This window comes from Hypanus sabinus, chromosome 3 (assembly GCF_030144855.1).
Source record: "Hypanus sabinus isolate sHypSab1 chromosome 3, sHypSab1.hap1, whole genome shotgun sequence".
Classification (NCBI taxonomy): Eukaryota; Metazoa; Chordata; class Chondrichthyes; order Myliobatiformes; family Dasyatidae; genus Hypanus; species Hypanus sabinus.
The window spans coordinates 10300945-10321285 of NC_082708.1; the positions used below are offsets into that span (position 1 = coordinate 10300945).

The following is a 20341-nucleotide window of genomic DNA, read 5'->3' on the forward strand; positions in this document are numbered from 1 at the left end:
TAAAAATATCTGCAGATGCTTGAAATCCAAAACAACAGACAAAATGCTGGAGGAAGTCAGCAGGTCACGCCTCATACTTTAACCCTTTCATTCCCAGAATCATTCTTACGAACCTCCTTTGGATGCGTTCCAATGTCAGCACACCTCTTCTAAGATAAGGGGACCATATCTGCTCTAAGCTAGTTCAGCCCAGTACCTTACTGGTGATACTTACATCGAGGAACGCTTAACCATTTCCTTCTCAACCATTGATACTGACTGAGGTGTGTACTCCATCCCCCTTTCTGAAGTCAATGACCAGCTCTTTTGTTTTATTGACATTGAGAGAAAGGTTATTGTCATGACACAATGCCGCTAGGCTCTCTGTCTCTCTCCTTCCTGTACTCTGCTGTACTTTGATCTGCCCGAAACTGATTTGTCCCTGGTGTGTAGGGGGAAATCTGCAATGTTATAGTGTACAAAATCATGAGTGATACAGATAAGGTGCACGATCAGAGCTTTAATTTCAGGATAAAACTGGAGGAAACAGATTTAAAGTGAAAGGAGAAATATTTAAAAGGGACCTGAAGGGAAAGTTTTTTTACACTGAGCACGGTGAGTATATAGAATTTGCTGCCAGAAGTGGTAGACATGGGTACAACTGAAATGTTTAAAAAATATTTGGATAAGTCATAGACCATAAAACACATTAAAATACTGTAGCTGGGGTAGCTAAGACTCTTGCACAGTACTTCTATGTATCTTATGTATTGCATTGTTGCAAAAGAAAAAACTAATTTCAAGACGTATGTGAGTGATGATAAACCTGATTCTGATATGGGTCTCCATTGAGGATGGGCAGTGGGAAGGGGGTAGGGAGAGGGGAAGCACCAGAGAGGTATTCTGGAATGACAAATAAGCCAATTATTTGGAATGAAATGTCCTTGCCTGATGTCTCAGGATTGAGTCTGTCTGAAGCTGGGCCACCCCCCACCCTTGGCACTCCTTCTCTATCACCTGGCCCCCCTCCCCCCACCCAAGGTGCTTCACCGTCACCATTCTTGATATCCTTTGCTCCCGCCAGATTTACAAACTCTCTCTCTGTTCCAGGTTGACAAACAGAATACTGTGCAAAAGTCTTTGGCAACACAACTATATATTGTATATGTTCCTAAGACTTGCACAGTACTGTAGGAGCAGAATGGGCCATTCAGCCCATCATTTTACCATGGCTGCTATATTGTCTCTGTTAACCCCATTTCCTGCCTTCTCCGTGAAACCTTTGATGCTCTCATTAATAAAGAACCCCTCAACGTCAACTTTAAATATCCCCAATGACTTGGCCTCCACAGCCGTCTGTGGCAAAAACGTCCACAGATTCACCACCCTCTGGCTAAGGAAATTCCTCCTCTTCTCTGTTCTTAAGAGATACCCTTGAATTTTGAGGCTATGTCCACTGGTCCTAAACTCCCCCATTATAGGAAACATCCTCCCCATGTCCACTCTGTCTGACTCTTTCAATATTCAATAGGTTTCAATGAGATTAAGTTCAAAGTAAATGTTATTACCAAAGTACAAGTATGTCACCATATACAACCCTGAGTTTCATTTTCTTGTGGGCATACTCAATAAATCTGAAGAATAATAACCATAACATAACCATTTATGGACTAGAAGGGCCCAGATGGCCTGTTTCCATGCTGTAATTGTTGTTATATGGTTAACAGCATCAATTAAAGACTGCCCAACTAGGACGTTCATCCAGAGTGCAGAAGACAACAAACTTTGCAAATACATAAAAAAGAAATAATAATAAATAAGTAAGTGACATATATCAAGAACATAAGATGAGGAGTCCTTGAAAGTGAGTCCATTGGTTATGGGAACATTTCATTGATGGGACGAGTGAAGATGAGTGAAGTTATCCCCAGTGGTTCAAGAACCTAATGGTTGAGGGGTAGTTCCTGTTCCTGAGCCTGGTGGTGTGAGTCCTGAGGCTCCTGTACCTTCCTCCTGATAGCAGCAGCGAGAAGAGAGCTTGTCCTGGATGGTAGTGGGGGTGGGAGTTCCCTGATAATGAATACTGCTTTCCTGTGTCAGCGTTTTATGTAGATGTGCTCAGCCAAATTTTAAATCTCCCTCCTATATGCTGATTCATCACAACCTTTGACCTGGCCAACAACAGTGATGTCATCAGCAAACTTGAAAATGGCATTGGAGCTGTACTAAGCCACACAGTCATAAGAGTAAAGCGAGTGAAGCAGTGGGCTGAACACGCGTCCTCGTGGCACTCCTGTGCTGATGGAGATCGCGGAGGAGATGTTGTTGCCAATCCAAACTGACTGGGCTCTGCAAACGAGGAATACTAAGAACTTTCTCCAGGGGCACAATCGAGAGCCTCCTGACTGGCTGCATCCCTGCAGGTCTCTGCAGAGAGTGGTGCGGACAGCCCAGCGCAGCTGTAGATGTGAACTTCCCACTATTGAGGACACTTACAAAGACAGGTGTATAAAGTGTAGGGTCACTGGGACCCAAGTCATCCCAACCACAAACTGATCCAGCTGCTACCATCTGGGAAACTGTTACCACAGCATAAAAGCCAGGACAGCTTCTTCCACCAGGCCATCTGACTGATTAATTCATGCTGATACAACTGTATTTCTATGTTATATTGACTGTCCTGTTGTAAGTACTATTTATTATAAATTACTATAAATTGCACATTGCACATTTAGACAGACGTATTCTAAAGATTTTTACTCCTCAAGTATATGAAAGATGTAAGTAATAAAGTCAATTCAATTCAATACAAATCGAGGACCCCAATTGCACAATGTTCTATTGAGGCCAAGGTCTTGGAGCTTATTGATCAATTTTGAGGGGGTGAAGGTATTGAATGCTGAGCTGTAGAGGATAAAGAGCAGCCTGATATATGCAACACTGCTGTCCAGATGTTCCGGGGTTGAGTGAAGAGCCAATGAGATGGCATCTGCTGTGGATCTGTTGCTCTGGTAGGCAAATTGGAGTAGATCCAAGTCGTTTCTCAGACAGGAGTTGATATGCTTCATCACAAAGCTCTCAAAACAATTTATCACAGTGGATGTAAGTGCTGCTGGGCAATAGCCATTGAGGCAGGTTACTGTGCTCTTTATGGGTAATGGTATAATTGAAGTCTGCTTGAAGCAGGTGGGTACCCCACACTGTCAAAGCGAGAGGTTAAAGATCTCAATGAATAAACCAGCCTGCGGATCAGCACAAGTCTTTAGTACCTGGTCATTTGGCTGGGGACCCCAACTCAGCCAGACGCTTTTCTTGAGCTCACCCTGCTTGCACATTTGCTTCAGAGACTGACTTCATAGGGTCATTGGGGGATGTGGTTGTTCTTCCGTACTTTGAAGGTCAAAGCAAGACTAAAAGGAATTGAGCTCATCTGGAAGCGAAGCCCTACTGTCTCATATGTCGCTTGATAACCCCTCATTCTCCTAAACTCCAGTGAGTACAGGACCAGAGCCTTCCCATGGAAGCAGTATCAGAAATATGGGAGCAAAGGTTAAGGTGAGAAGAAGGGGTTAGTTTTATTACACAGAGAGTGGTCAATATCTGGAATGTGCTGCCCGAGAAGCATTAGCTTAATTCTAATACTATGTCTAATGCTGTGATGGACTTAGAACATAGTCCAGGTCCTTCAAGTTATAATGTCGTGCCAAACTTTTAACCCACTCCAAGATCAAACTAACTCTTCCCTTCTACAATGTGCTCCATTCTCCTGTCATCCCATCCGTCTATCTAAGAGTCTCATAAATGTCCCTAATGTATCTACCTCTACTACCATCCCTGGCCAGGCATTCGTTCCATCAAGACGTACAAAAAAGCTGGAGGAACTCAGCAGGTCGGGCAGCATCCGTTGAAAGAAGCAGTCAACGTTTCGGGTCAAGACCCTTCGTCAGGACATGCACCCATCCCTCTCTGAGTAAAAACCTACCTCCCACTGTACCTCCTCCCCCCCGTCACCTTAAGATTATGACCTACTCAGATGAGCCATTTCTGCCCGGACTCTCTGAGCCTTTGGGGTTAAGAGGGATATGGGAAAGAGAGACACGGGTAAAGGGAGACAGGTACATAGTTGCAGCATCTGCAGAGTCCCTTATCTTAACAACTCCTCCCTCCCCCACTTTCCCTCAGATGCCACTCAACCTGTTGAGTTCCTCCAGCAGATTGTCTGTTGCTCTAGATCCCAGTGCCTACAGACTCTTGTGTCTCCTTGAGTCAAATCCTCAGTGGGTTGCATCCTAGATGGAGGTGGGGTGGGGGAGAATTATTTTGATCTAGGTTATGTTTGATAGATTAGATTAGCTTTATTTGTTGCATGTACGTCATAAACCCATTCTGGGTAAAGCCCTCCCCACCACTGAGCAGATCTACATGGAGCACTGTGTCAGGAAAGCAGCATCTATCATCAAGGACCCCCACTACACAGGTCTTGCTCTATCCTCTCTACTGTCACCAGGAAGAAGGTACAGGAGCCTCAAGACCCACAACACCAGCTTTAGGAACAGTTACTACCCTTAAGCCATCAGGCTCTTGTAGCAGAAGGGATAACTTCACTCAACTTCATTCAACCCAACACAGATCTGTTCCCATACTCTATGGACTCACTTTTAAGTATTCTTCATCTCACGTTCTTAATATTATTAATCAATTATTACTATTTATTTTTACATTTGCACTGTTTGTTGTCTTTTGCACACGTTATTTGTCCATCCTGTTGGGTACAGTCCTTTATTGAGTCTATTTTGTTTCTTTGTATTTACTGTGAACGCCCACAAGAAAATGAATCTCAGGGTAGTATATGGTGACATATATGTATTTTGATAATAAATTTACTTTGAAACTTGAAACCTGGTTTAGAGGGCATGAGCTATCACGAGAGGCTCGATAAATGGGGGTTGTTTTCTCTGGAGTGGAGGATGATGAGGGGGGACCTGATAGAGGTTTACAAGATTAAGAGAGACACAGACAGAGTGGACACAGAACATCTATTTTCCAGTGTTGAGGTAGTGCATATGGATTTCAGCAAGGCATTTGATAAACTACCCCATGCAAGGCTTATTGAGAAAGTAAAGAGGCATGAGATCCAAGGGGACATTGCTTTGTGGATCCAGAACTGGCTTGCCCACAGAAGGCAAAGAGTGGTTGTAGACGGGTCATATTCTGCAGGGAGGTCAGTCACCAGTGGAGTGCCTCAGGGATCTGTTCTGGGACCCTTACTCTTTGTGATTTTTATAAATGACCTGGATGAGGAAGTGCAGGGATGGGTTAGTAAGTTTGCTGATGACACAAATATTGGAGGTGTTGTAGATAGTGTGGAGGGCTGTCAGAGGTTACAGCGGGACATTGATAGGATGCAAAACTGGGCTGAGAAGTGGCAGATGGAGTTCAACCCAGATAAGTGTGAGGTGGTTCATTTTGGTAGGTCAAATATGATGGCAGAATATAGTATTAATGGTAAGACTCTTGGCAATGTGGAGGATCAGAGGGATCTTGGGGTCTGAGTCCATAGGACACTCAAAGCTGCTGCGCAGGTTGACTCTGTGGTTAAGAAGGCGTATGGTGTATTGGCCTTCATCAATCCTGGAATTGAATTTAGGAGCCGAGAGGTAATGTTGTAGCTATATAGGACACTGGTCAGACCTCACTTGGAGTACTGTGTTCAGTTCTGGTTGCCTCACTACAGGAAGGATGTGGAAGCCATAGAAAGAGTGCAGAGGAGATTTACAAGGATGTTGCCTGGATTGGGGAGCATGCCTTATGAGAATAGGCTGAGTGAACTTGGCCTTTTCTCCTTGGAGCGACGGAGAATGAGAGGTGACCTGATAGAGGTGTACAAGATGATGACAGGCAATGATCGTGTGGATAGTCAGAGGCTTTTTCCCAGGGCTGAAATGGTTGCCACAAGAGGACACAGGTTTAAGCTGCTGGGGAGTAGGTATAAAGGAGATGTCAGGGGTAAGTTTTTTACTTAGTGAGTGGTGAGTGTGTGGAATGGGCTGCCGGCAACAGTGGTGGAGTCGGATACGATAGGGTCTTATAAGAGGCTTTTAGATAGGTACATGCAGCTCAGAAAAATAGAGGGCTATAGGTAAGCCTAGTAATTTCTAAGGTAGGGACATGTTCAGTACAACTTTGTAGGCCAAAGGGCCTGTATTGTGCTGTAGGTTTTCTATGTTTCTATGAAATGTTTAATACCAGAGGGCATATCTGAAAGGGGTAGGTTTAAGGGGGGTGTGAGGGGGTAAATCTTTCACTCAGAGAGTCCTGGATGCTCGTTATAATGGTGGAGACAAATACATTGGAAGCATTTGGATAGGTACATGGATGTAAGGAAGATGGAGGGTTATGTAGGTTGGAGGGATTAGTGTCTGGGTGTGTTTGATTTGTTTTCAGCTGGTTCTGTGCCACATTGGGGGCCGGATGGCCGGTCCCTGGGCTGCACTCATCTAGTTCTATCTTCTATATAGTGAAATGCGCCGTCTGCCTCAAAAACCAACACAGTCCCAAGGATTGTATCGGCGTCAGTCCAAAAGTACCGCCACCATTCGTTTAGTGTGTGTTGCAGTACTTAAAATAAACTTATTTTCGTCAAAAACAAAAACAAAGTTGCTTTATGGGTCTGAGGTCATCAAACAGGGAAACTTATAGCAGTCCTGATGAAGGGTCTCGGGCGGAACGTCGACTGCCCACTCGTTTCCTTAGATGCTCCCGGACCTGCTGAGTTCGTGCAGCATTTTCCTGTGTGTTACTCTGGATTTCCAGCATCTGCAGAATCTCTTGTGCTTAAAATAAGTAAATATCAAGAGGCTTTTGTGGAGCCAGACAGTTTTTTTTTACCATCTAGTTGTTTCATGTTCATAAATGCAGAGTTTTTATTAAAACTCTCAGTGATGAAAGGAGTCAAGCTGTGTCTCCGGATCAATAAGCCGAGCCGCTGACCACGACTGCACACCACCCTGTCGGTATTCCCCAGACTTTCGCGCCCACGCGGAATTAAACTACATCTCCCGGTGTGCATCAAGACCGTAGCGGCAAATTTGCTGAGCACGCATGCGCACTGCTTCCGCACTCCACCCACGGGCGGGGGAAAAGTATCCAGCGGGCGTAACTAACCCGCAGAAATTGATCAGCTGTCGCTTCCTCCAGTCGGGGCAAAGCGAGCTCAAAACTGGCGGCGGTTCGCAGCTTTAAAGACGGCCAGCTATTTGGAGAGGTGAGATTTCCCCTAACACCATCTTCAACTGGGGCAGAAGGAATGTAACAGAGTTAAAAGATACAATCCAGACACGTTCGTTTCTCCTTATCTAGGTGCTTTTAACATGTTTGATACAATTATTCTCAAGCTGATACATCAACAAGGCGAAGAGTAACAGCGATTTTCTCAGGAACTGGAAGGTTACTTTGATTTTAATGCTTTGTAACTCTTGGGTTTGGCGTTCCACGCTGTTCTGGCGAGATGGATTTTTAACAGCAGAGGCAGACAAACGGCATTGAGAGAAATATTGCCTGTGTGTTTATAGGTTGTGTTTTTACGATTGCAGGGAGCAGTATGTCGTACTTCAGGGCATATACAAGGCGGGAATATTTGCATGTTTCCCATGTTATCTGAGGGCAAACATGTTGGCAGCGAACACTTCAATCTCAAGTATTTCCTTCGACTACACGTTGGTCGTCTGTCGGTCTCTGTTTTGCGTGGTTTCTCATTTACTCGTGTTCCTTTGTATCAACTGTGAATACCCGCGAGCAAGTGAATCTTAGGGTTGTTACGGTGACATATGCGTAATTTCTTAATAACTTCGCGCTTTTTGCAGTGAGTTCGTCGCTTTCGTACAGCTCGCTTTTTATTCCCATTTCTAATGTTATGGGTGTCTAAGTAGATTGTCGCCACTGTTAATTACAATGCCCCCTGTTTGTATCGCCCTCTCACTGAAAGAGCGGTAGAGCGTTAAGGAGTGCCGTAGGAGAGAGGGGTCTGGGAAAACATACACAGTTCTTTGAAAGTAGTGTCACAAGTAGGCGGGGTCCTGAAGACAGTTTCTGCATATTCGTTTTCATAAATCAGAGTATTGAGTACAGGAGTTGGGATATTGTGTTGAAGACATCGGTGAAGACAATGGTGTAGTGGGTGCAGTTTTGCTCCCCCACCTACAGGAAATATATTGATATTTACGCTCTGTATTCTCTGCAATTTAAGAGAATGAAGAGAGATCCGACAGAGGTATACAAAATTGCCAGGGGTATAGAGAGCCTTAACGCAAGCAGCCTTTTCCCACTGAAAGGTTGGGACTAGAACTAGAGGTGAAAGGTGAAATATTTAAGGGAATCCTGAAGGGGAGCTTCTTTACTCAGAGGGTGGTAAGAGTGTGGAGCCAGCTGCCAGTAGAAGTGGTAGATGTGGGGTTGGTTGCAACGTTTAAGAGAAGTTCCGATCGGTACATCGATGGGAAGGGTATGGAGAGCTATGGTCAAGGTTGGGGGATATCCAACCTTTTTATGCCATGCATCTTACCATTAACCCAAAGGGCTGTGGACTCAAGGTTGGGAAACCCCTGATCTAGGTGTGGGTTGATGAAACTAGGCTGAATAGTAGTTCGGCATGGACTAGATGGGCCGAGGATCCTGTTTCCAATGCTGTAGTCCTCTATGAGGAAGGATTAGACATCCTCCAAGAGGACCACAACCTTTGTTGTAGGGTTTGGAGGTTTAAGTGCCTCAGTGACCTGGAGAGAGATGTTGGCTGGAGTCAGGGCCTTGTGCTTTGACTCTTGGTAGGGTCACCATGCCTAACAGTTCAAAGGGTAGAGGTCTACCTGTTCTCCAGGTTCAGGAGTTCAGCTCAGGGATAGCAACCCAGACTGGTCCAAAAAAATTGTTACAGAAACAGGAATGAAGAATTTTATAACTGTTGTGTGACAGGCAGATGGAGGACCTTCCTTGCTGCCCTAAACATCAGTGGTATAACAGGCAGTAACTGAGGATCAGACAAAGGCTAATGTCCATCCTGAATCGTGCACTGTCACAGGAGCCATTTAGCCTATTATTGTCTAAAGAGCCAAACCATTTCCTCTGTCCACAATTCTCCCTTGTTCCCGAAAACTCTTCCCCACTGTGTATTGGCATGAAGTGATTCATGAACTGCAGCCTCTGCCCTCCAAGAAGTGTGTCACACCATCCAAAATGTTATCTATGACTTTACTAATTCCATGAACTTTGATTGCTAACCCTGCTGATAGGCTGCTCAATTAATTGGTCATTGCAAACTGAGGGTCATGGGGTGGGTTTGATGGAAATTAGTTCACACCAAAAATACCTAGAACATGGAACATAGAATGTTACAGAACAGAACAGGCCCTTTGGCTCACATTGTGCTGATCTTCTAACTTACTCCAAGATCAATCTCACCATTCCCTCCTCTGTAACCCTCCCATCTACACAGCCTTCTATGTTCTATCCTCATGTCTATCTGAGACTTTCTTGAATGCCCCTACCCTGGCAGGGCATTACCCACATCCACCACTCTCTCTGTAAATAACCAACCTCTGACATGCCCCCTACATTTTCCTCCAGTCACCCTCTTACAATTTGCCATTTCTGCCCTGGGAAAAATTCTCTGGCTGTTCAATCCATTGTTGCCTCTGACCATTTTGTACACCTGTATCAAGTTGCCCCTCGCCCTCCTTCACTTTGTGGTGGTGGGAATGGGATTGCTCTGTGAACCATCTTGCTTCCGATGGGGAAGACACAGAAGACCGAGAGGATCAATCACCATGCTCAAGGTTTTCTATCTCACCATTTGAACTGCCCTCCCATAAGCTGGAGGTGAACTCTTCATCTTCTAGCACACATAGTTACTTGAGAAACTCAGTGGATGAGTGAAGAGGGCAAATGGAATGTTGGCCTTTGTTACAAGGGGAATTGAGTACAAGAGCAAGGATGTCCTTTTGCATTTGTACAGGGCCCTGGTGAGACCACACCTGGAATATTGTGTACAGTTTTGGTCTCCAGGTTTAAGGAAGGACATTCTGGCAATTGAGAAAGTGCAACGTAGATTCACTAGGTTGATTCCTGGGATGGCAGGGCTGTCTTACGCAGAGAGATTGGGCTTGTGCACGCTGGAATTGAGGAGATTGAGAGGGGATCTGATTGAAACGTTTAAGATAATTAAAGGATTTGATAGGATTGAGGCAGGAAATATGTTCCAGATGTTGGGAGAGTCCAGTACCAGAGGGCATGGATTGAGAATAAGAGGTCAGTTATTTAAAACAGAGTTGAGGAAGAGCTTCTTCTCCCAGAGAGTTGTGGAGGTGTGGAATGCACTGCCTCGGAAGACGGTGGAGGCCAATTCTTTTGACGCTTTCAGGAAGGAGCTAGATGGATATCTGATGGATAGGGGAATCAAGGGATATGGGGACAAGGCAGGGACTGGGTATTGATAGTGAATGATCAGCCATGATCTCAGAATGGCGGTGCAGACTCGAGGGGCCAAATGGTCTACTTCTGCACCTATTGTCTATTGATGAGGGAATGGATAGCTGATTTTTAGGGCTGAGATTCTTCATCTGGACTTAATCGGTTTTGGTCAGAAGAAGGCGGCTTGTCCTGGGTGATGGCAAGTACCAGGTACATTCTAATTGTACCTGCCCCTATCTGCTTTTAAACACTCACCACCCTCTGTGAAACACTTGCCTCAAGTCCCTTTTAAACCTAGGATTTTGTTGTGGTTCCAATTGGTTATCAAGGACTTGCTTATTTTTACCACTGCAGCCTTTTCATTTAAAATCATGAAGGGCATAGATAAGGTGGGTGATCGGTCTTTCTCCCAAGGCAAGGTGGTCTAAAGCTAGAGATTGTAGGATTAAGATGAGTGGAGAAAGATTTTAAAAGGGACTTGAGGCAAGTGTTTCACAGAGGGTGGTGAGTGTTTAAAAGCAGATAGGGGCAGGTACAATTAGAATGTACCTGGTGCTTGCCATCACCCAGGACAAGCCGCTGCCTTCTCATTGCTACCATCAAGGAGGAGGAACAGGAGCTTGATTATACACACGCAACAGCTTCTTCCCCTTTGGAATGGCAGGGTGGAGGTACGTCTCTACCAAAGGAGATGTAAGGTGCTCCTTCCCTCCGCGAGCCTGCAGGTCACCCTTGGGCAAGGTGTAGCACCTGCTTAACCCCCGCCCCCCCGATCAGGGTCACGTAAAGCCATGGGAGCAGGTGGTGGATGGTTGTATGTGCAGCTGGTGTAGATCACAAGTGCTGGGGATGCGGCCACTGCTGTTATGCGGGCAATCTCTGAAGAGAATTGATAATGACTGGGGTCACCCATCTTGTAAAGACACTAGAAAAACTTGCCAAGAACAATCACGGTCATGGAAAGACCATGATCATCTATGACAAATGACATGGCGCATGATGATGATCTTCTCCTTTGCCTTCAGAAAATGGGCCAGACTCGGGCATGAGTCAATGAGTGGGTCTGTTTCCATTCTGTAAAGCTCTGTGACCGTAAGACATTTGAAGCAGTGAATGGGGGGTGGGAAGAGTGACTGAGAGTTGGGTTGAAATGATGAGCAATTATCAAGGCTGGGAGAGGTGGGTGGGATTAGGGAGGGAGTTCTAGCGAGTGGGGCTGATTACTTGAGTGGAAGACCTGGTGAGGAGGTTAAGACCATGAGATGTAGGAGCAGAAGGAGGCCATTTGGCCTATTGAGTCTGCTCCACCATTCAATCATGGGCTTATCCACTTCATCCATTCACCCCACTCCCCTGCCTTCTCCCCATACCCTTCGATGCCCTGGCTAATCAAGAACCTATTTATCTCTGCCTTAAATACACCCAATGACTTGGCCTCCACAGCCACTCGTGGCAACAAATTCCACAGATTTGCCACCCTCTGACTAAAGTAATTTCTCCGCATCTCAGTTAGAAAAGGACGTCCTTCAATCCTGAAGTCACGCCATCTTATAACCATATAACCATTACAGCATGGAAACAGGCCATCTCGGCCCTTCTAGTCCATGACGATGCTTACACTCACCTAGTCCCACTGCCCCGCACTCAGCCCATAACCCTCCATTCCTTTCCTATCCATATACCTATCCAATTTTACTTTAAATGACAATACCGAACCTGCCTCTACCACTTCTACTGGAAGCTCGTTCACACAGCTACCACTCTGAGTAAAGAAACTCCCCCTCGTGTTACCCTTAAGCTTTTGCCCCCTAACTCTCAAATTATGTCCTCTCATTTCAATCTCCCCTACTCTTGTCCTAGAATCTCCTACCATGGGAAATAACTTTGTCATATCTAATTTGTTCAGGCTTTTTAATATTCAGAATGTTTTAATGAGATTCCCCCCCCCCCCCCCCCCCCAACCTTCCCCGAACTCCAGGGAATCCAGCCCAAGAGCTGCCAGACATTCCTCATACGGTAACCCAGCGGATGGATAGGTTTGATGAGAAGAAAAGCTCCCCTTAGGGGAGGTGTCTGAAACTACAAGGCAGAAGTTCACCCTTCTGCTCGGGGAACAGAGGCAGCCTCTGTAAAGGGAAATGAATTGTTGATATTGAGGGTCAAGACCCTTCATCTGGACCAGAAAATAAGATTAAAGATTAGGTTTATTTATCACATGTACATAGAGATGTGCAGTGAAATGTTTTGCTTGTGCTGGGGCTGTCCACATGTTTATAGTGCCAACATAACATGCCAACAAATTACTAACCCTAACCCGTACATTGTTGAACCATGGGAGGAAACCGGAGCCCCTGGAGCAAACCCATGTGGTCATGGAGGAGAATGTACAAACTCCTTACAGGCGGGGGGGGGGGGGGGCAATTAAACCCCAATCAGTGATTGCTTGTGTTGAAAAGCAATTACGTTACCCTGGTTAAAGTTAACAAGTAACCTCCGATAAGGTTGGTTTCCTCTCCAATCCATGCATGTTTCCCAGTCTTAGTTAGTCATTACCAGATCTGGTCAGCCCAGGTTACTGAGTTATGGAGTATTCAACAGTGTGGGTCTGTTGACTAGGATGTAGCTAGCTCAGTGGGTCTTGTACAGGTGAAGAGACCCTTTTTGGCCATTAATTCCTTTAAATATCTCTCTAATGATCTTTTAACATTAATCTCTTTATGATTTGGGTACTATTGGCAAGACCCCAGTATTTTATAGAAGGGTACAGAACAAGCACTTTGGCCCACAGTGTCTGTCCTGAGTGTGATGTCTAAGTAATCTAAATGTACGTCGCACGTGGTCCATTTCCCTCTGTTTATCTGCCTGTCTAAATGCCTCTTAAATGTTGCTATCAGGACTGCTCCCATCATCATCACTGGCAGCGCATTCTTGGAACCATCATTCACGTTATGGAAAAGAAATACAAAATAATCGCCTAACACACATAAAATGCTGGTGGAACACAGCAGGCCAGGCAGCATCTATAGGGAGAAGTACTGTCGACGTTTCGGGCCGAGACCCTTCATCAGGTCTCGGCCCGAAACGTCGACAGTACTTCTCCTTATAGATGCTGCCTGCCCTGCTGTGTTCCACCAGCATTTTGTGTGTGTGTTGTTGTTTGAATTTCCAGCATCTGCAGATTTCCTCGTGTTTGCAAAATAATCGCCTCCAGGTCTCAGTTAAACTTTCCCTCTCTCACCTTGAAGCGATACACCGTGGGTGGCATGGTAGCATTATGGTTAGTATAATACAGGAACAGAATAGGTCATTCAGCCCATCGAGTGCTGCGCCATACCATCTGGCTGATTTATTATCCCCCTCAGCCCCATTCTCCTCCCTTCTCTTTGTACCCTTTGCTTTAACGCTTTCCAGCACCAGCAATCAAGGTTCAATTTGCTGCAGTCCATAAGGAGCATATCCGTTCTCCACGTGGGTTTCCTCTGGGTGCTCCAGGTTAGTAAGTTGTGGGTGTGCTATGTCGGCAGGGATAGCATGGTGATACTTGCGGGCTTTTCCCTGCACTTCCTTGGGACTGTGTTGGTCGTTGCCTCAAACAACACATTTCACTTTGTGACAAATAAAGCTAATCTCTTTATTTGACAATTTGACTCTTGGGGGGGGGGGGGAGGAAAGATTCTGACTGTGTACACCCTCTACCATCCATAATTTTATAAACCTCTAGCAGATTTCCCCTCGGCCTCCAACACTCCAAAGACAACAACCCAAGTTTGTCCAGTCTCTCCTTATTGAGTCATAGATTCATATAGCAGGGTGATAGGTCCCTCTGCCTCTCTGCTCCATGCCAATCAAGTCCCATTTGCCAGAAGGCTCATAACCTGCTAAACTTTTCCTTTCTTTTCTTTTTCAATCTTTTTATTAATATCAACATGATAAGTTTAGTACATAGATAATGGGATTACAAACTTACAAAATTAAAATGAACATAAAAGGATACAGAAGCAATAAGTACATTATAGTTAAGTCTTCCCAAATCATGAATGATACAAGTATCATATAAATGAAACCAAAAAAAAAACTAAGTAATTCATGTTGGGGGAAAAAAAAAACAGAGAAGAGAAAAAGAAAATAATAATATTATACCCTCAGAAAAACTAAACTAACCACTAACTATTAAGAAAAAAAAGGAAAGAAGAAAAAAAAATGGGCTGTTTATAGTATCTATTTAAAAAAAAATTACAAAATCATCAGTGTCCCCAACTCCGATCCTCTCAACATTTTTTAATATATATATATAAAAAATCAAAACCGGAAAAACAAATAGGATTGGAACAGGGTCAAATTACATCATGTGAAAATATTGAATAAATGAATAAATAGCCTCCAAATCTTTTCAAATTTAATAGAAGGGTCATATACGACACCTCTAACTTTCTCCAAATTTAGACATAACATAGTTTGAGAAAACCAATGAAATACGGTAGGGGGATTAATTTCTTTCCAATTCAACAAAATAGATCTTCTAGCCATTAATTTAAGAAATGCAATCATCTGACAAGCAGAAGAAGATAAATGGATTGACCCCATCATTGGTAAACCAAAAATTGCAGTAATAGGAAGAGGTTGTAAATCAATGTTCAATACCGTGGAAATAATATCGAAAATGTCCTTCCAATATTTTTTCAAAAGCTGACGTAACCAAAACATATGAGTTAAAGAAGCTATCTCAGAATGACATCTGTCACATATAGGATTTATATGGGAATAAAAATGAGCCAATTTATCCTTGGACATATGAGCCCTGTGCACAACTTTAAACTGTATCAATGAATGTTTAGCACATATAGAGGATAAATTAACTAATTGAAGAATGTTATCTCAATTTTCAATAGGGATAATAAAGTTAAGTTCTCTTTCCCAATCATTTTTAATCTTATAAAAGGCCTCTGAACGTATTTTCATAATTATATTGTAAACATTTGATATTACACCTTTCTGAAAAGGTGAAACTTTCTGAAACTTTTCCAATCCATGTCCTCGTCCAGCTGCCTCTTACAAGTTGTTATTATACCTGTTTCAACCATCTGAGCTGCACCCAAACCATAGCCCTCTCAACCATCTACCTATCCAAACTTCTCTTAAATGTTGAGATGCATATCTACCGCTTGCACTGGCAGCTCATTCCATACTTGCCATTCTCTGAGAGAAGTTTCCCCTCGTGTTCCCCTTAAGCATTTCACCTTTCACCCTTGACCCATGACCTCTAGTTGTAGTCTCACAACTAGAGATTATGGCAAAACAAACTAGAGAAAATCTGCAGCTGCTGGAGATCCCTCGCAATACACACAAAATGCCGGAGGAACTCAGCAGGTCAGGTAGCATCTTTGGAAATGTTTAAACTGTTGATGTTTCAGCCTGAGATGTCAACTGTACTCTTTTCCATATATGCTAGCTGGCCTGCTGAGTTCCTTCAGCATTTTCTGGGTGTTGCTCTGCGGAAAAAGCCTGCTTGCATTTACCCTATCTATACCCGCAATAATTTTGTAAACTTCCACTAACTTTTTTTTATGTATTACACTGAACTTGCTGCCACTAAAAAACAGATTTTGTGACGTGTTTCAGTAATAATAAAGCTGATTCTGATCCTGACTAGGAGAGGAACCTTTAAGTGGTGGTGCATGTTGATGGCAAAGAAGGCATGTCAGTAGCTGTATTTCATTAGGAGCTTGAGATGATGTGGAGTCCCAATACCTGCTGTCCTGGTCCTGCTTGGAGACAGAGGTGGGCGCTTGGAAGATGTCTTTGAAGAGACTGAGTACTCTATTTAACAATAGCTTTATTTATAGAGCACTTTTCACATAGATGCTTTACAATGGGATTAAAGTACAAACATGAAAATGAAATTTAAAAAATTGGACAGGAAATAAAAGGCAAAAAAAAGATGTTCGTTAAAAGCAAAATTACATAAATGGGTTTTGAGCTGGTGTTTTGCAGATACTACACATTACAGCCCCTATGCTCTCTGGGCATAATTGGAGCCTTTGTTTGTAAAGGATGCAATGAAAGTAACCATTAGTTTAATTGATTCGCTGTAATTAGAGACCTTGCTGTGGCAGAAGGCACTTAGCATCAATCTCAGTCTGCTTCTGACAGGAAAACATGTCCATTGGTTTGGCAAATTTTTAATTTTTTTTTAAGGCAGAGGTTACTCAATGACCAAAGCCCTGTAATGGCCAGTAACTCTAGTTTATAGGGCCACTTGCTTCCTGATTCTGAGGCCTGTCATTTCCGAGTTATCTCACCACATCAGGACCTTGAATTAGGGCGCCCTGGAATCTTGAAACAAAGTGAGATGATACACAGTCAGGTGGCTTCGACCTCGGGGACCGAGATCAAGTCATAGAACATTACAGCACAGAAACACACCTTTTGGACCATTGAGTCAATACTGAATGATTAATCTGTCTAGTCACATTGACCTGCACCGGACCATAGCCCTCCATACCCCTCCCATCCATATACAAATTTCTCTTCACTGTTGCAATTGAACCTGAATCCATCACTTCTGCTGGCATCTTGTTCCACACTCTCTCCGCCCTCTATGTGACAGAGTACCTCCTCAGGTTCCCTATAAGTATTTCACCTATCACTTTTAACCCATGACCTCTAGTCTCATCCAACCTCAGTGGAAAAAGCCTGACTGCATTTATCCTGTCTATATCCTTCATAATTTTGCATACCTCTGTCAAATCTCTCCACATTCTCCTAAACTCTAGGGAATCAAGTCCTAACCTTTTCAACCTTGCCCCGTAACTTGGATCCTCAAGTCATGACAACATTCATGTAGATCTTGGAGGAAGTTTGGATGCCCTGTCATGGAGTGTTTCCAATGGTTGTGACATAGTCATCTCAATAACCTTTGATTCTCCTTTTCTGTCCAGTCCACCTGCTCGGATGTGAGTTCTTGACTGTAAATGTATAGATTTCTTAGTGTGTACGGCAACTCTGGCAGGGTCCTACAAAGTGAAACTCAATAGTATGAATGGTGGCGATGCTTCACTACCAGATGAACTCCAGTGCCTTCTATGCCTGCTTTGAAAGGGAGAATATAACTACAGATGTGGAGATCCCTGCTGCACCTGATGAGCCTGTGATCTCTGTCTCAGAGGCCGATGCTAGACTGTCTTTAAAGACAGTGAACCCTCACAAGGTGGAAGGTCCTGATGGAGTACCTGGTAAGGCTCTGAAAACCGGTACCAACCAACTTGCGAGAGTATTCAAGGACATTTTCAACCTCTCACTGCTATGGGCAGAAGTTCTCACTTGCTTCAAAAAGGCAACAATTATACCAGTGCCTAAGAAGAATAATGTGGGCTGCCTTAATGACTATCACCCAGTAGCACTCACATCGACAGGGATGAAATGCTTTGAGAAGTTGGTTATGACTAGACTGAACTCCTGCCTCAGCAAGGACCAAGACCCATTGCAATTTGCCTATCGCCACAATAGGTCAACGGCAGACGCAATCTCAGTGACTTTTCACACAGCTTTAGATCACCTAGACAACCCAAAACTTACATCAGAATGCTGTTTATCGACTATGGCTCAGCATTTAATACCATCATTCCCACGATCCTGATTGAGAAGCTGCAGAACCTGGGCCTCTGTACCTCCCTCTGCAACTGGATCCCCAATTTCCTAACCAGAAGACCACAGTCTGTGCGGATTGGTGATAACATATCCTCCTCGCTGATGATCAACACAGGCACACCTCAGGGGTCTGTGCTTAGCCCACTGCTCTACTCTATATACACATGACTCTGTGGCTAGGCATAGCTCAGATACCATCTATAAATTTGCTGATGATAGAACCACTGTTGGTAGAATCTCAGGTGGTGACAAGAGGGCTGACAGGAGTGAGATATGCCAACTAGTGGAATGGTGCCGCAGCAACAACCTGGCACTCAACATCAGTAAGACGAAAGAGCTGATTGCGGACTTCAGGAAGGGTAAGACAAAAGAGCACGTACCAATCCTCATAGAGGGATCAGAAGTGGAGAGAGTGAGCATCTTCAGGTTCCTGGTGTCAAGATCTCTGTGCATCTATCCTGGTCCCAGCGTATTGATGTAGTTATAAAGAAAGCAAGACAGCAGCTATATTTCATTTGGAGTTTGAAGAAATTTGGCATGTCAACTAATACACTCAAAAACTTCTATAGTTTTACAGTGGAGAGCATTCTGACAGGCTGCATCACTGTCTGGTATGGAGGGGCTACAGCACAGGATTAAAAGAAGCCCTAGAAAGTACCCAGGACATCTTCAAGGAGCGGTGCCTCAGAAAGGCAGCGTCCATTATAAAGGACCTCCAGCACCCAGGGCATGCCCTTTCCTCACTGTTACCATCAGGTAGGAGATACAGAATCCTGAAGGCACCCACTCAACGATTCAGGAACAGCTTCTTCCCCTCTGCCATCCGATTCCCAAATTGACATTGAACCCTTGAACACTACCTCACTTTTTTTAATATACAGTATTTCTGTGTTTGCACGTTTTTTAATCTATTCAATATACATAGTTGATTTATTTGTTTATATAGTTTATTTTATTTTTTTCTCTCTCTGCTAGATTACATATTGCGTTGAACTGCTCCTGCTAAGCTAACAAATTTCACATCCCATGCTGTGATAATAAACCTGATTCTGATACATTGATTCTATTGTACATCTTTGTCCTACTGTGAATGCCTGCAAGAAAATGAATCTCAGGGTTGCCTTTGGTGACATATACAAATAATAAATTTACTTAGAGCTTGTATTTTGAAGTTCTTTGGATTTTGAGGTCAGAATTATCACTGAAATGTTGTGAAATGTTTTGTGGTTGTAACAGTGCAGTAATATAAAAATTACTACAAATGGCAATCAGATTCAATTCCCGGCACTGTCTAAGGAGTTTGTACATTCTCTCTGTGACCGTGTGGGTTTCCCCTGGGATGCTCTGCTTTCCTCCCGCGTTCTACAGATGTATGTGTTGGGGTTAGTAGGTTGTGGGCGTGCCACGTTGGTGCCAGTAGCACGGTGACACCTGTGGGCTGTCCCCGGCACAGTCCCCGGGCAGTCTTGGTTTGTAGCTGCAAATGATACATTTCCCTGTATATTTCAATGTGCACATGACAAATAAAGCTAATCTTTGAATATATGAAAAATAAATAGCGCAGAAAGAGAGGAAATTAGCGAGGTAGTCCCTGCGGGTTCAGATTCTGCCAGCAACAGTTGTGTTATCGGCAAATGTAAATATGATGTTTGAGCTACGCCAAGCTGTACAGCCATGAGTGTAAAAAGAGTAGAGCAGAGAGCTAAGCACGTGAACTTGAGGTGCACCAGCGCTGATTGTCAGTGTTCTGCCCATATACCTGTCTAAGTGCTTTTTAAACATTGTAATTGTACCTGCCTCTACTATCTCCTCTGCCAGCTTGTTAAATATTCCCACTATTCTAACTTGGCTCTCAGGTCTCCTTTTAATCTTTCCCCTCTTACTTCAAATCTAAGCTCTCGAGTTTAAGTCTTGCTGAGCTTAAGGAAATGGACCGTGACCATTTATGTTATCTATGAATATACCTTGTACAGCTGTAAGATGGCATCCCAACTCCTGTACTCGCTTACTCTGACCGATGAAGGCAAACGTGGGCCAAATGCCTTGTTGCAACCGGATCTATCTGCATCATTGCTTTCTGGAAACCATGTACCTGTGCCTCTGTTCTACAGCACTCTCCGCCACCCTTCCATCATGGTGCACGTCCTGTCCAGGTGTAACTGACCAAAATGCAGTACCTCGCGTTTGTCCAATTTAAAATAAATTTCACAAGGTACATCATTGATAATAAACCAGTTCCTGGGTGTCAACATCT

The 20341-nt window shown here is 43.9% G+C and overlaps 1 protein-coding gene across 1 annotated transcript in view; it reads left to right on the forward strand.

Moving 5' to 3' along the window:
* The first annotated feature begins 7109 nt into the window (after positions 1–7109).
* capn5a (calpain 5a) overlaps positions 7110–20341 on the forward strand; it is a 150212-nt gene continuing 136980 nt past the window's right edge. Inside the window, exon 1 of the mRNA XM_059963728.1 lies at positions 7110–7243. The gene's annotated coding sequence lies outside the window, so the exon portion shown is untranslated. The remainder of the gene's footprint in view (positions 7244–20341) is intronic.